The sequence below is a fragment of the Larus michahellis genome, chromosome 6 (genome assembly GCF_964199755.1).
Source record: "Larus michahellis chromosome 6, bLarMic1.1, whole genome shotgun sequence".
In the NCBI taxonomy this organism is placed as follows: domain Eukaryota; kingdom Metazoa; phylum Chordata; class Aves; order Charadriiformes; family Laridae; genus Larus; species Larus michahellis.
This window is the reverse complement of record NC_133901.1, coordinates 36,569,472-36,581,577: the sequence shown is the minus strand read 5'-3', so window position 1 is coordinate 36,581,577 and position 12,106 is coordinate 36,569,472. Positions and strand designations below refer to the sequence as shown.

At 52.0% G+C, this 12,106-nt stretch overlaps 1 long non-coding RNA gene across 19 annotated transcripts in view; it reads right to left on the bottom strand.

The window, feature by feature from the left end:
- Positions 1–5,789: 5,789 nt before the first annotated feature.
- LOC141744815 (uncharacterized) overlaps positions 5,790–12,106 on the bottom strand; it is a 169,033-nt gene continuing 162,716 nt past the window's right edge. For all 19 annotated transcript variants that reach the window (XR_012587568.1, XR_012587571.1, XR_012587566.1 and 16 more), the window contains 2 exons: positions 8,045–8,149; positions 5,790–5,915 (listed from right to left, as the gene is read on the bottom strand). This is a non-coding gene — a long non-coding RNA (uncharacterized LOC141744815). The remainder of the gene's footprint in view (positions 5,916–8,044; positions 8,150–12,106) is intronic.

Genomic DNA, 12,106 nt, shown 5'->3' with positions numbered 1-12,106 from the left:
GGAAGAAGTCGGAGGAGCCTTGGGGACACAAGGAGGTGGCTCGTTCGATGACGAATCGTAGAATTGCCTGGGTTGGAAGGGACCTTTCAGATGATCTGGTCCTGAGGCGGGGAAGGGTCGCTGGGGATGAAGCAGAGCACACGTGCGCGCAACACCCGCAAAAGCGGACGGCTGGGTTTGGGGTCAAGGAGCTGGCAGAAATTCCTCAGGAGTCCCAGCTCCAGCTGGCGGGCGAGACCCCTTGCCCCAAGCAGGTGGACGAAGAGAAATGTGGTGGGTGCGACCTGCCCACTCCCCCCGGCTCCTGCTGCCCACCCGTCGCCCGGCGGTCTGCTCCACTGCCTCCGTGGGAAGATGCTGGAGTGGGGCAGACCTGGCACAAAGGCGACCCGGTGCGTTCGGCGAAGCAGCCTCTCTGCATCCAGCCAGACGCTCCGTGCCACCACACGCCTGAGCTGCCGCGTCAAACCCCAGCCGCTCCGGGGTGCCTGAGCAGCCTTTTCCCCACGCTAGCCCATGCCCAGGGTTGGTTCGGAGGACGCTCGGCTTTCTTCTGCCTGACTGAGAGCAGCGGCAGCCGCGGCAGCCGGGCGGACACGGCACATGCTGCAAGGAAGCAGTGAAATGAAAGATGCCCACAGGGCCACCGGGGATGGGGATGGGGAGCCATGCACTCAGCGAGGCACTGAGGTCATCTGCCACCGTGTCCAAACACATTTGCAGGAAAGGCTTTTCCTGGCCTTGTCAAGCAATAAGGTGTTGCTTCAAAATGTACGATTGGGGAAAGTGAGCAAACAAACAAAAAAAAACCCTTGGTCAAGAGGTCCCATCTTCTGAGGTGGAGACGGAGCAGAGAGGGACATGGAGATTACCTCCTCCACATACCCAACCAAAGGCCACGTGTTTCTCAGCACTACACAGCACATGTAAAGAGGCCAAAAGTTAGGAAGTGTAAGAAAAAACAAGCTCACGGCCACGGTGAAGGTCCCTACGAGGTGACATTGTCAGACGGCCTGAAGAAGGCGGCTAAGTCACCACGGCAGGCAAATAATGCATGGCTGAGGCACCCAAGGCAAGAGCCCACAGCAATCCTCCTCCTGGCGCGGGGACAGAGCGGTGAGCGAGAAGGGGGAAGATTCAATTTATATGCTGGGAAGTGATGGATGGAGACATCATCCCCAGTCCGCGCGGCTCGCTTATTGCTTTGGGAACCACAAGCCCAACTTCATCACGAAAATTCTTGAAAGACGTATGTAAAGGTGGTGGCTGGCATCTCTGCCTACTGAGCACCCTAGGAAATGGGAGCATCTGCTGCAAAAGGTTGGATGATATTGGCTTTTCCATTTTGGTGATCTGCAACCATATGGCGCGCTCCAAACGAGAGAGGTTTTCTTCTCCAAATTAAGAAACAGAATGAAAAAGTACGAGATTAGAGAAGAAGTGGAGGGGTGTTTTACATGTCTTTAAGGATGACCTTTTTCCAGGTTTCTTCTGTAACGTCGGGAAGGAATCTTACTTCTATTTTAAAAGAAAAACCGGGTTTCTCATATGTTCCCATGATTCCTGATGCTGGCACTTTAAATTAATCATTGCAAAGAGCCGCCACGAAAATAGCGATACCAGGAATGAATATCCTCTGGGCAAACGTTGCAAATGCTGCCTGATATGTTCATGTTAAAAAATCATTCCTCTCCTTGGCACCTTCTCCTCTGGCTCATCTTATGCAAAACATCTAACGAAGGAGAATTTCCCGGGCCTCGACAGAGGCCGGTCAGTGGGGCAGATCGAAGCTGCAAGTTCACAGGTAATTATTTATGTGTGAACTCGATACAGCAGGATTAAATCTGAACTATGTTCTCTGCCAGGGTCCATTTTCCCTTGGAGTAATGCATTACACAAGGCCTAATTGGTAGGGGAGGCAAAGGTTTGAAATGCTCCAAAATTTGGGAATCTCGCATGTTCACCGTCTCTCTCCAGGACGCGTCCCACCCCACTGACTTCTGGCATGTTTAGGAATGGGCAGAAAACACCTTGTGATTTACGTGAGCAGCCGCCGCCAATCTGCACGCCTAGCTTATTGAGCGCCATAAGCCCAAGAACACGTTTTGAAGTGGTGAATGATTTCCAATAACCGGTTTACCCGAGGACATCGCAGGTCCCAGAGTGTTCACGGGCGGTTTGCGAGGGGCAAGAGAAGCTCGATTCACTTAGCAAGCCATTTGCATGGAATTATTTGCCAGGCTCTGCTCATCACCCAGCGAAGTTTGGCGGTAGAGTTTTACCTGCACGACCCTGGATTCAGCAAGAGTTGTCCTTTTCTCCCTGGGGGTACTTGAGAGAGGAAATACCACAGTGGTCCTTGACCGGGGTGGAAGTGTTTTGACTGACCCCATGGCTTGGGGATGCTGTTGGAAGAGGATAAGTGATTCTTCACGCACTGGAGGGCATGGGAGTGCAAGACTGATTCCTACAGGATGCCAAGAGGTTGCGTGGGCTCCAAGAGAGACTGGACGAGATCATGGGCAAGGCTCCACTACGGATTGTTAAATACATAGAAGTTGTATTTGGCTTCAGGTATCCCCAAGGAAAGCGTCTGCCATGGGCTGACGATGAGAATCGCCTCCCCTCGCCCCGACGAGTGAGACTGAGCAGCTGCAACCAGGTTTTCAGGGAAGAGGAGACCCATAGTTTCATCCCCCATCCAAACTCTGGGAATTTGGCTCACAGAAAGCGCACCTGCCTCTTGGGATGAATATTCCCATCCCTGCCCGCTCCTGCCCGCCTGCGCAGCCCAGCACTGCCCTCTGCGCTCACGATATTTCCTTGGCTTTTGCGGTGGGAAATGATAGCGATGGGAAACTAACTGTTTTTACAGGAACTGTTACTCACCATTAAGGCTAAACTACCTGGAAGCTCGGCTTCCTGGCGTATCTCCTCCCCTTACTCTAACCCTTTCCCGTCCGCTGCTTTCTTATGGCCACCTTGCTCGTGAGCTGCTGGGAAGACTTTCGCTGGTGCCTCCATGCCCAGAACAAGGCGGCTCTGCTGGGGGACGTGAGTTTCTTGAAGAAGGCAAAAGGGAAGAAAATGGGCTTTTCACCACTAAAAACATTCACCCTGAGCTCATTCCCATGCATGGAGCTACAAAACTTGGAGGAGAACATGGTCCATGGCCTTTGGGCTGAACAGAAGGAGCTGAGGTTGATGGAAGCCCACCTGATGGGCAGCTAAGGCACAACTTCAGCCAAGGAAGGCGACTTGAGGAGGATGGGCTTGCTCAGCTCAGGTACCCATGCCAAAAGTGAGGAGGCATCTCCTGGGAAGGGGTGGAGGGCTTTCAGCTCCGCTGGCTGCTCCTGACCCCCGTGGTCCACCACCGCTTGCATTCAGCAGAGCGTTCCTTCAGCAAAGGCGATGGGTGCTGAGAGTTCGAGCTCAGTCTCCGCAGGATTGGGCATCGCACAGATGCCTACCCCTCCAGCCACCCATCCAGCCACCTGCCTTGGCTGCCTTCTCGGGGCTTGGGTGGTTGCATGCCTTGTTTCCCCCAGTTTTATGCACGCATTTTTCTATCAGTGCTGACAGAGCTGCCCGAGGGACAGGAGCTTAGCAGGATTCACGGCTCCCCTTCGCCCTCCTCATGCTCTCCCCTCGCCCTCCCTCCATCCAGAGTGGTTTCGGCTCAGCGCCGGGGAGAGAAAAATGTGCCTTGTATAAGCCGTGACGGCTGATGACTTATGACATTTATCTTCCCTCCCGAGGAGGACGGGAGAAGTCGCTTGTGGCTGGTTTCACCTGGGCTGTCAGGTTTCTCAGTGCTGGGTTTAGCCTCGGGGTGACAGTGGGGTTTTCACAGGCCGATGCAGCAATGTGCTCCAAATGCCTCGACGAGGGGCTCCCTAAAGTTCAGCCCCACACCTTTTTGCATGAGTGCCAGCATCTCCTGTAAAGGCTTGGAGACCGGTGAGGGATACAGGCTGCTGTTGTCCCACCAAACCCGTTTCCCTTTAACCCCTTCCAGACCAATTTGTTAATTTGCCCCTTCTTGGAAGATCATAGAATGGTTTGAGTTGGAAGGGACCTTAAAGATCATCCAGTCCCTGGGCAGGGACACCTCCCACCAGACCAGGTTGCTCAAAGCCCCATCCAGCCTGGCCTTGAACACCTCCAGGGATGGGGCGTGAAGGTGTGACAGCATGTGGTTGGAAAGACGGACAGCACGTGCAGTGTGTAGCACAGCATCCATCACACAGGGCTGGAGCAAGAGGGGAGGAAAGCGAGACTCATGGAGAAAGTGTTGCCTGTAGAGACTGGGTGTCTCCAAGCTGAGATGTCTGCCGGTGCTAAGGAGCTGCTGCTCCTCCCTTCGGCTGCCCAAAACCAGACGCAGAAGTGATACGAGGCTTTTCTCTTCCGTGCTGCAAGGTCAGGATGCTCTGCTGAAGCCAAAACTCCCCAGGGAGGATTTTCAGTGGAGCATCCCTTGGGCAGAGCCATGGAAGGGTCTGCAGCGTGGTGTGACCTGCTTCGGTCCCAGGTGGAATGAAGCCCTTTTTCGGGGTCCCATAGGACTGGTCCCCATTGTAGGCAGGAGGACCGCATCCTGCATCGCTTGGTATCAGAAGATGTTGCGGGGAGGGAGGGTTAACACCCTGCAAGCATCAGGAATAAACATCATTCCCAAGGACAAGAGGGGAAAGGCAGGGAGGGTCCCTCCTGCTCACCCCAGCTTTGGGCTGGAGAAGAGGACAGCAGCCCACACCAAGGAAATTTGACCCTTTAAGGAGTTTTTGAATTTTTTTTTTCCCCCGCCCCCTGTGCCCAACTGCAAACTTCAACACCTTTAGCATCTTTGGGAAGAAGGTGTTTGTGTAGGCTCACAGGGAGGGGGGGGAACACGGAGCGAAGGCAGGGAGGAAAATCTGTTGGGTGTTACTAGGCAGAGAAATCACACCAGGCTCCGGGATTCCCCGGAGAGGAGAACAGTTGGAGGTCAGGACAGCCTTCGTGGTAAGTACAGATGCGCTCTTTAGCTGAACCAGAAAGACCTTTCTTATCTCCTTAGACACTTTTCCCCATTGCAAAGTGCAGTGGTATTGGAAACGTGCTTTTTTTTTTTTTCTAAAAAAAAAAAAAAAACAACAACTGGTAATGTGTTTTGTTACTATAAACTCCCACTTCCTTCCATTGAGTATTTAAATACTGCTGGCATTCTCCAAAACCTGTTTTCTGCATGTCCCTCTGGTTTTCCCCCTTTCTGAAAACAACAGAGATTTAAAACAAGCAAACTAACCAACCTCCTCCGACTGATTTTTCTCGGAGGCTTTCACCTGAGTAATTCTCTGCCGGCTTCCCATCAGTGGCTGTACCAACAGCTACCAGAGGTATCGATCAAGGACTGAGTCGCTTTTGAGCCAGCACAGACACTTGGAAAGGAAAAAAAAAAAAAAAAAAAAAAAAAAAAGTCCTCTAAAGGAAAATCTATCTAAGTACAAGAAAATAAGGAAAGAGAGGGCTAAAAGCACGGGTATTAAATGCAATACAATCTGGCTTTATAGAGAGCCCTTTGTAGGTAATTCCAAGTTGCCTTACATGAATTTAGAAATGGTTAGAGGTAATACGTCCTTGAAAGAGCTATTCCATTTAGGGATGGTTAGTCTTTTTTTTATTTGTGGTATTAATGCAGTGCTTAAAAGGCCTGTTCATGGACCCTATTGTACTCGGTGGGGTATTAGTGCGGAGCAAGAGGATCCCGCAAGGGATGTGTGAGAGAAGAGCCACCGGATAGATGCTGATAGACTGGGGAGAACGAGACCCGTGGCCCATCTGATCCGTAGCAGCCTTAGCACATCAACACCAACTCTGCCGATAGCGGAGGGACCTCTGCCTTGTACACGGGGGACCGACCTCCGCTGCTGAAGGAGACACAAGAAGTGATGGCATGAGGACGTGAAGGTGAGGAGATTAGGACTGGGCACATCAGTTTGCCTGTTTTTATTCTTCCCTGAAAATATACTGTAGAAGAAAAGATACTGGTCCAGACGGACCTGGGTTTCACCCCGTTATAACCTTTAGAGGTTTAAGAAGCTCCCATAGCTGCCCATTCCCCTTTCCCTACTGCCTCTTCCCGCCCTCCATCAAGGAGCAGGAGTTGCACTAGATTTGGAGTTGCACTAGTGAAAACGTTCAGGTGTGAAGGGTAAAACACAGCCCATATGGAGAGGCTCAAAAAAAAAAAAAAAAAAACCACCAAAACCCACTGCCCCATTTCCCTGGCGGAGCACACAGCACAGGCCCCGGAAGGGACGAGGTGACTTTCCCTGGTCACGGCCATCGGGAAGGGGCTGAACAAGAACTGACCCAGGCTGCCTAAACGTGGGGGAGGCATTGCTGCAGGCTTGAAAACAGGAGAGATCTCCTAATGCAGGGGCAGCAACCAATATTTCATTTTTTGGTGGTGGTAGGTGCTTAGTTTTGTGCTTTTTTTTTTGTTTAGAAAAAAATAAAATATAAATAGATTCTATATTTAATTCCTCTCTAGGGGTAACGTACCTTGGAAATGAGAATGTGATTGGTGAACTATTAAATATTGCCTTTCCATAATTCTCTGCCTGTGTTTATCTCTGATGCCTGCAGTTTTTCTCCTCTCTGTTCCCTTCCCGAAAGCATAATAGTGTCTTTCGCTTTTTTATTACACAGCGCATCTGTTGCTGCTTCTGTTCAAATTCTCCCAAACAAATAAATGCGTTTCCCCCCACATCACCAGCACTAAAAAATAAAATAAAAAAATTAAAAAAAAAGAGTTGGGGTAGCTGATACCTACCCGTGCCCTTTGCTCGTTGCTGGATGGGGGGCTGGTACCCTGGTACCCCCTCCCCCTGGCATCACCTGCGTTGCTGGGGCTGGGGGTGCCTGGCGGAGCGGTCCCAGGGATGCAGGCGAGGAGCTGGGTTTGTTCCCCAATAATTTCCCTGCGCGAAGGGAATGCCGTGGGCGACCGGCGGGACGCCTCGGTGGGAAATGAATGGCCACATCTCTGCCCGCCGCCTCCTGCCCTGACGGGCTCCTGCCCGGCCACCTCTCCTGCCGGTGCCCGGCTGTGGCTCTGCCCCCCATTTGAAATAAAAAGGGGAGCTTCATCGCCAGCTGCTGGCCGGGGAATCTGGGAGGGGCTGGTAGGGTGGGCGCTCCTCCGCCGGAGGGGTTTGCCCGTCCATTCAGCCCTGAAATTAATTAAGATGTGCTCCCCCCGCGGGGCGGGACGGTGTGTGTCAGAGTCGCCCGCCAGCTCTTTTCAGCAGAGCAAGAAGAGGGCCCTGAGAAAAGCATGATCACGATGCTGGCAAAAATGTGTCCCTTTTGTTTTACCATCTTCTTCTGGACCGAATCTGTCAGCACTGCTGTCTCCAGCAGCAGCCCACATCTGCCCTCTTCGAGGACTTTTGCTCCCACTCCTCCATGCCCATCGTTTCCCCAAGGGATGACGTTCAAGCACGGTGGCACAAGGCACCATCGACTCCTGCCCCAGGGCCCAAGGCGGGAAAAGGGACACCAAGGTGATGTCCAGCTGCTGAAGGTCCAAGAGGTGGGGGTGAATGCCATGCTTGGGGCAAGGAGGGGCAAGCAGCAAGCAAGATCAGATCCTCTGGGGTCTGATCTAAAAACCCCTTTTAAACCCCTGATCTAAAAACCTCTAAAAACCCCTTTTATGCCTCAGACAAGGGCTGGTCAGCCTGGAGAAGAGAAGGCTCCAGGGAGACCTTAGAGCCCCTTCCAGTCCCTAAAGGGGACGCTGGCCCAGGTTGCCAGCGGTCCTTAAAGGTGGTAGGACACTGACCCAGGTTGCCCAGAGAAGCTGTGGCTGCCCCATCCCTGGAGGTGTTCAAGGCCAGGTTGGATGGGGCTTGGAGCAGCCTGGTCTGGTGGGAGGTGTCCCTGCCCGGGGCAGGGGTTTTGGAACTAGAAGATCTGTAAGGTCCCTTCCAACCCAAACCATTCTATGATCCTATGATTAATTTCTGTGACTAGTATTGGGGAATATTACCTGATTGCCTGTGCTTGCCTTTCTCACACCTCTTTCTCACATGCTGCGATGCCTGCGAATGGGCAGGGTGCGCCGCTCCCACTTGCTGCTGTTCCTCTGGCTCTACTGAAATAACAAAAAGAACAATAATGGCATTTAGGATTTACACGGCGCTTCCAATTTTCAGTGTAAAAATATTAATGGGTGAACAACGCACCTGCCTTTTCCCTGATGGGGCAGCCAGCAGGTCAACATCTGCATGCCAGCTGGTGGAGAGCTGACCCGCGGTGCGAAGCCTTTTCCATCCCACAAGTGCCCGAGGCAGCACCGACACAGAACTGGTGACCGCTCCCCTATTTTTCTCTTTATTTTTTTATTTCTTTGCACCCCTGGTTTGTGTACCAGAGGTGGTCCTGGCCTGAGGAGCTTGCAGCCTAAACTCAGACAAAGTACAGTTGATGAAGTGTAACTGGTGGGTTGATAATGGGCCCAAAACAAGGAAAATCCTCTTCTCCCTGCATTTAAAATTAAGGTGTTGCAAGAACGCATTTACTTTCCCTGAAAGAGAAAAAAAGATTTCTTTTTCACCTCTTTGGGTTTTAATTAAAAAAGAAAAGAAGAAAGAGGAAAGCGTCCACGCTGTGCCTGCTGCTTCTGAAGACCAAACCTCTGCGAGATGCCAGCAGAGGACCAAAACGCCGCCTACTCCGTGACACCTGAAGCCTCAACGCCACGCAGCTGGGTGCAGCCCACCAGAGGCTTTGACCCAACCTTCATGTGGGCAACTTCATGGTTGTCTACACCAACCTCTTAAATCTCACGCTGCTTCAGCTCCACCAGTCATAGGGTCAGCACTTCATTTGACAGAAATTGGGAGGGTGCTGAGTACAGACCCAGATGGATTTTCTTTACGCGTGTTGAGGTCCTCCTCCTCCTTCCTTCAGCTGCCCTTGGTTTGACAGCTGATGGCACAGCAAACCCTTGTCTTCTCTTTGTGGCACCTTCATACAAGAAATAGCAGCCTGGAGCTCCTCTCTGTCTTGGCTGAAGCTTGAAGATCTTCATGAGCTGGCTTTCCAAGGTTAGGTGAGCCCCACCAGCCTCAGAATTAAGGTTGCCTTTCTTCTGTACAATAACTGACCCACAGCATCCCCCTCTGCCTTATCCAGAGCTACCCTATGGAAACGGGACCTCCGTGTCCTGCCCTGCCAGAGTACTCCCCATTTTGTAATATCCCAACGCAAGACTAGTCAGCTCTTCAGGTGGCAGAAATGTCAACACACCTCAACGTCTTCTCTGGCCCGAGATCCACTGTGGATACTGGAGTCACATCAGTCACAGCACAAAAAAGGATGTGTGCAGACGGTTATCAGATCTGCTCTCCTCACTCTCACTTCTCGTCCTGTCTCGGAAAGGGAAGCACTATTTATTATACCTTTTTGCTGCTTCTAAACACAATCAACCATTTCTTGGCATTTCATCAAAGATAAATAGCCTGATCATCAATGTGGAAGGAAAAATTCCCCTCAGCTTCTTCTGCTGCAGCATGAAAACTCCCAGAATATCAACACGGGTGGACGGTTTTAAGTTTCTTCCCACCTTTTTCCCTTGTCTTTTTCTCTACCAGGAGACTGGGCTTCAAGTATGGGTTCCCTTCTGGGGTTAACGCTCCTTTCCCATCCTCCGGAGAATCATCTCTCTGGCACGGGTTGCGCAACACCGCCTTGGCCATGTCTAGCAGCACGGCCCTGAAATATTTAGAGCTTCGTGTGCTAAATCCAGAGCTGTGGAGCCACGGGGGAAGAGGCTAATGGCACGGAGGACGCCTTCCGAGCTGCAGCGTCACCGCCGCCGAGGCAGAAAGCCATGGAATGAGGGTCCTAGGGATGGTGCTGGCTGAGAAGCAGCAACACGCGCGCGGTGGCTTCCCTCGCCCCGCTTGTTCGGCGCCTAAACAGAGGGTTTCAGTTTCAAGAACCATTAATCCGGCATCTTTCATCGACTCCAAAATGAAGCCAAACCAAAAAAAAAAAACCCAGGAGAGAGCGGCGGTGGTGGTGGGGGGTTCTTTTCCCTTTTAAAAATTTGTAAGCGTGTGCGTTTAGCGCTCATGAAAATGTCAAATCCAAAGCAGAGGGAACTAGTACATCATCTGTCAAAACTGCAGCTGGGTTTAGCAGCTCAGCATGACATTATAACGGAACAACGCGGAAAAGGAAAGAAAAAAAAACCAAAACAAACCTCAAGAAGTGTACAACCCAGCACGAAACAGAGAAGATGAAGGCCTGCCTGGCATATCAGAGGTCATTAGGAATAAAACTGACACATAAAACTGAGAGTAAAATACACAGCAAGTTTGCAGGAAGGGCCATACTGTCTTAAAGGCTATTTCTGTCATTGCCTTATGCTACAAATATCCTTCTGCTATAGGACACGGAACAGCGCACACACTTCACCGTCTCTCTTGGGTCTGTGGCTCCTCTTGTCTACATCTTCCTCTAGCCTTCCTCTGAATAACCAAAATTAGCATCTCTGTGGTTTCCACCCGTGGATCTCAAAGAGCCCCCAGAGCCCTGTTTTTCCCCATCTTCATGGGAAGGAGAGTGGAGAAAAGCAAATGACTTGACCCAAGGTCACATGGTGGTGGTGGATCCTGAAATCACAATGCTCCATGAGCCCTTCAGTGCAGGTACTGAGCTTCCTACAGACCCGCACATCTCTCCCTTTCTCTTCTAAGTCCCCCAGAAGCCTTGCCCAGGCCCATCCCCAGCAGCCCCCTCAGCTGGCTGTGCTCCTGGGACCTCCACATCCCTCCATGACCTCACTGCTTCTCTGAGTTTGCTTTCTCGCAACGTTTCCGAGCACTCTGGGGAGCGGGACCTTGTATTTTTAGCGCTTGGGCCGTGAAGTGCTAAGCAAATTCCCAGTGACATATTATCAATAGTCAGCGCTATTAAAAATTTCTCCAAACTCCAGAGAAAGCCAGCCAAGTACCGAGCAAAAAGCAGTCAATTTTGAGTCACTCCAGTCCACATTCCTCTGGTCTTTTAAGAGACGGTTACATGGAGGCACACACAGGGGATGGCGATGGGCATCTGGATGTCCTCCTGGGGCTCATGGAATGTTTTGCCCCAGCAGCGAGCGAAGGTCTGGGCTGGTGCAGCTGGAGGGGCAGCACGCCTCGTGCTCCACAGCAGCTTGGTAAGTCTTGCCTTAGGTAGAGACAAGGCAAAGAGCCCTTTGCTCCGCAGGGACGACGGAGACGGGGGCTGGAGGAACCGTTTGCTATAAATCTACTATAATTACAGGCAGGTGCCCTCAGGGAGACCCACGCCGCTGCCGCAACAGCAAAGGGGAAAGCTGGGTGCGAGAGCGGGGAGGCGGGGGCTCCCCTGCCACCCCCGCCCTCAGTCCGGCACGTGGGGGTCTTGCTTGGCCAAGTACGGGTGACCGTCTCTCTGCTGCTGGCTCAGCGCTGTCATTTAGAAAGAATTAAGTAGTGTAATCGTATCTTCCGAAGCAGGTAATGCCGCCTGATTACGAGTAGGGGAGGGGGAATTAGAAGCCAAGGCAAAGACAGAGCTGTTTAATGGACCCATTAGAGGGCATTAGCTGATAATGACAGGACATTGCTGGCATTTTAAAGAGAGGTAGCGCGCACAGGCGCAGCCCGAACTGTAGGCTTGGGGTGTCCGTGTGCCTCTCCATCTGTCATGCTGTCTCTGGCCAGCTGTAGTGCTTCTCTGGTCTCCCAGGGAGCGATCCCTACATGGTCTCTCAAGCCTTGTTTGGTGCTGGAGGAGGCACGAGGGGGTTGGAAGCTGGAGGGTGGCAAGATGACTGTCCCCAGGGTGCATTTTTGGCACATGAAGCCGTGCAGGAGCAGCTGCATCACAGCCACTTTGCAGCTGGCATGGGAGCCCCGATACTGCAACCCCAAAACTTCCCTACCCATGGGTCATTCCTGCCCTCTCCTCACTGATCTTTTGGGTGATCTGTGCCACTACCCCCCCAGGACCCATCCTTGCTTCCAACACCTAGCTACAGTGACGAGAATCATAGAATGGTTTAGGTTGGAAGGGA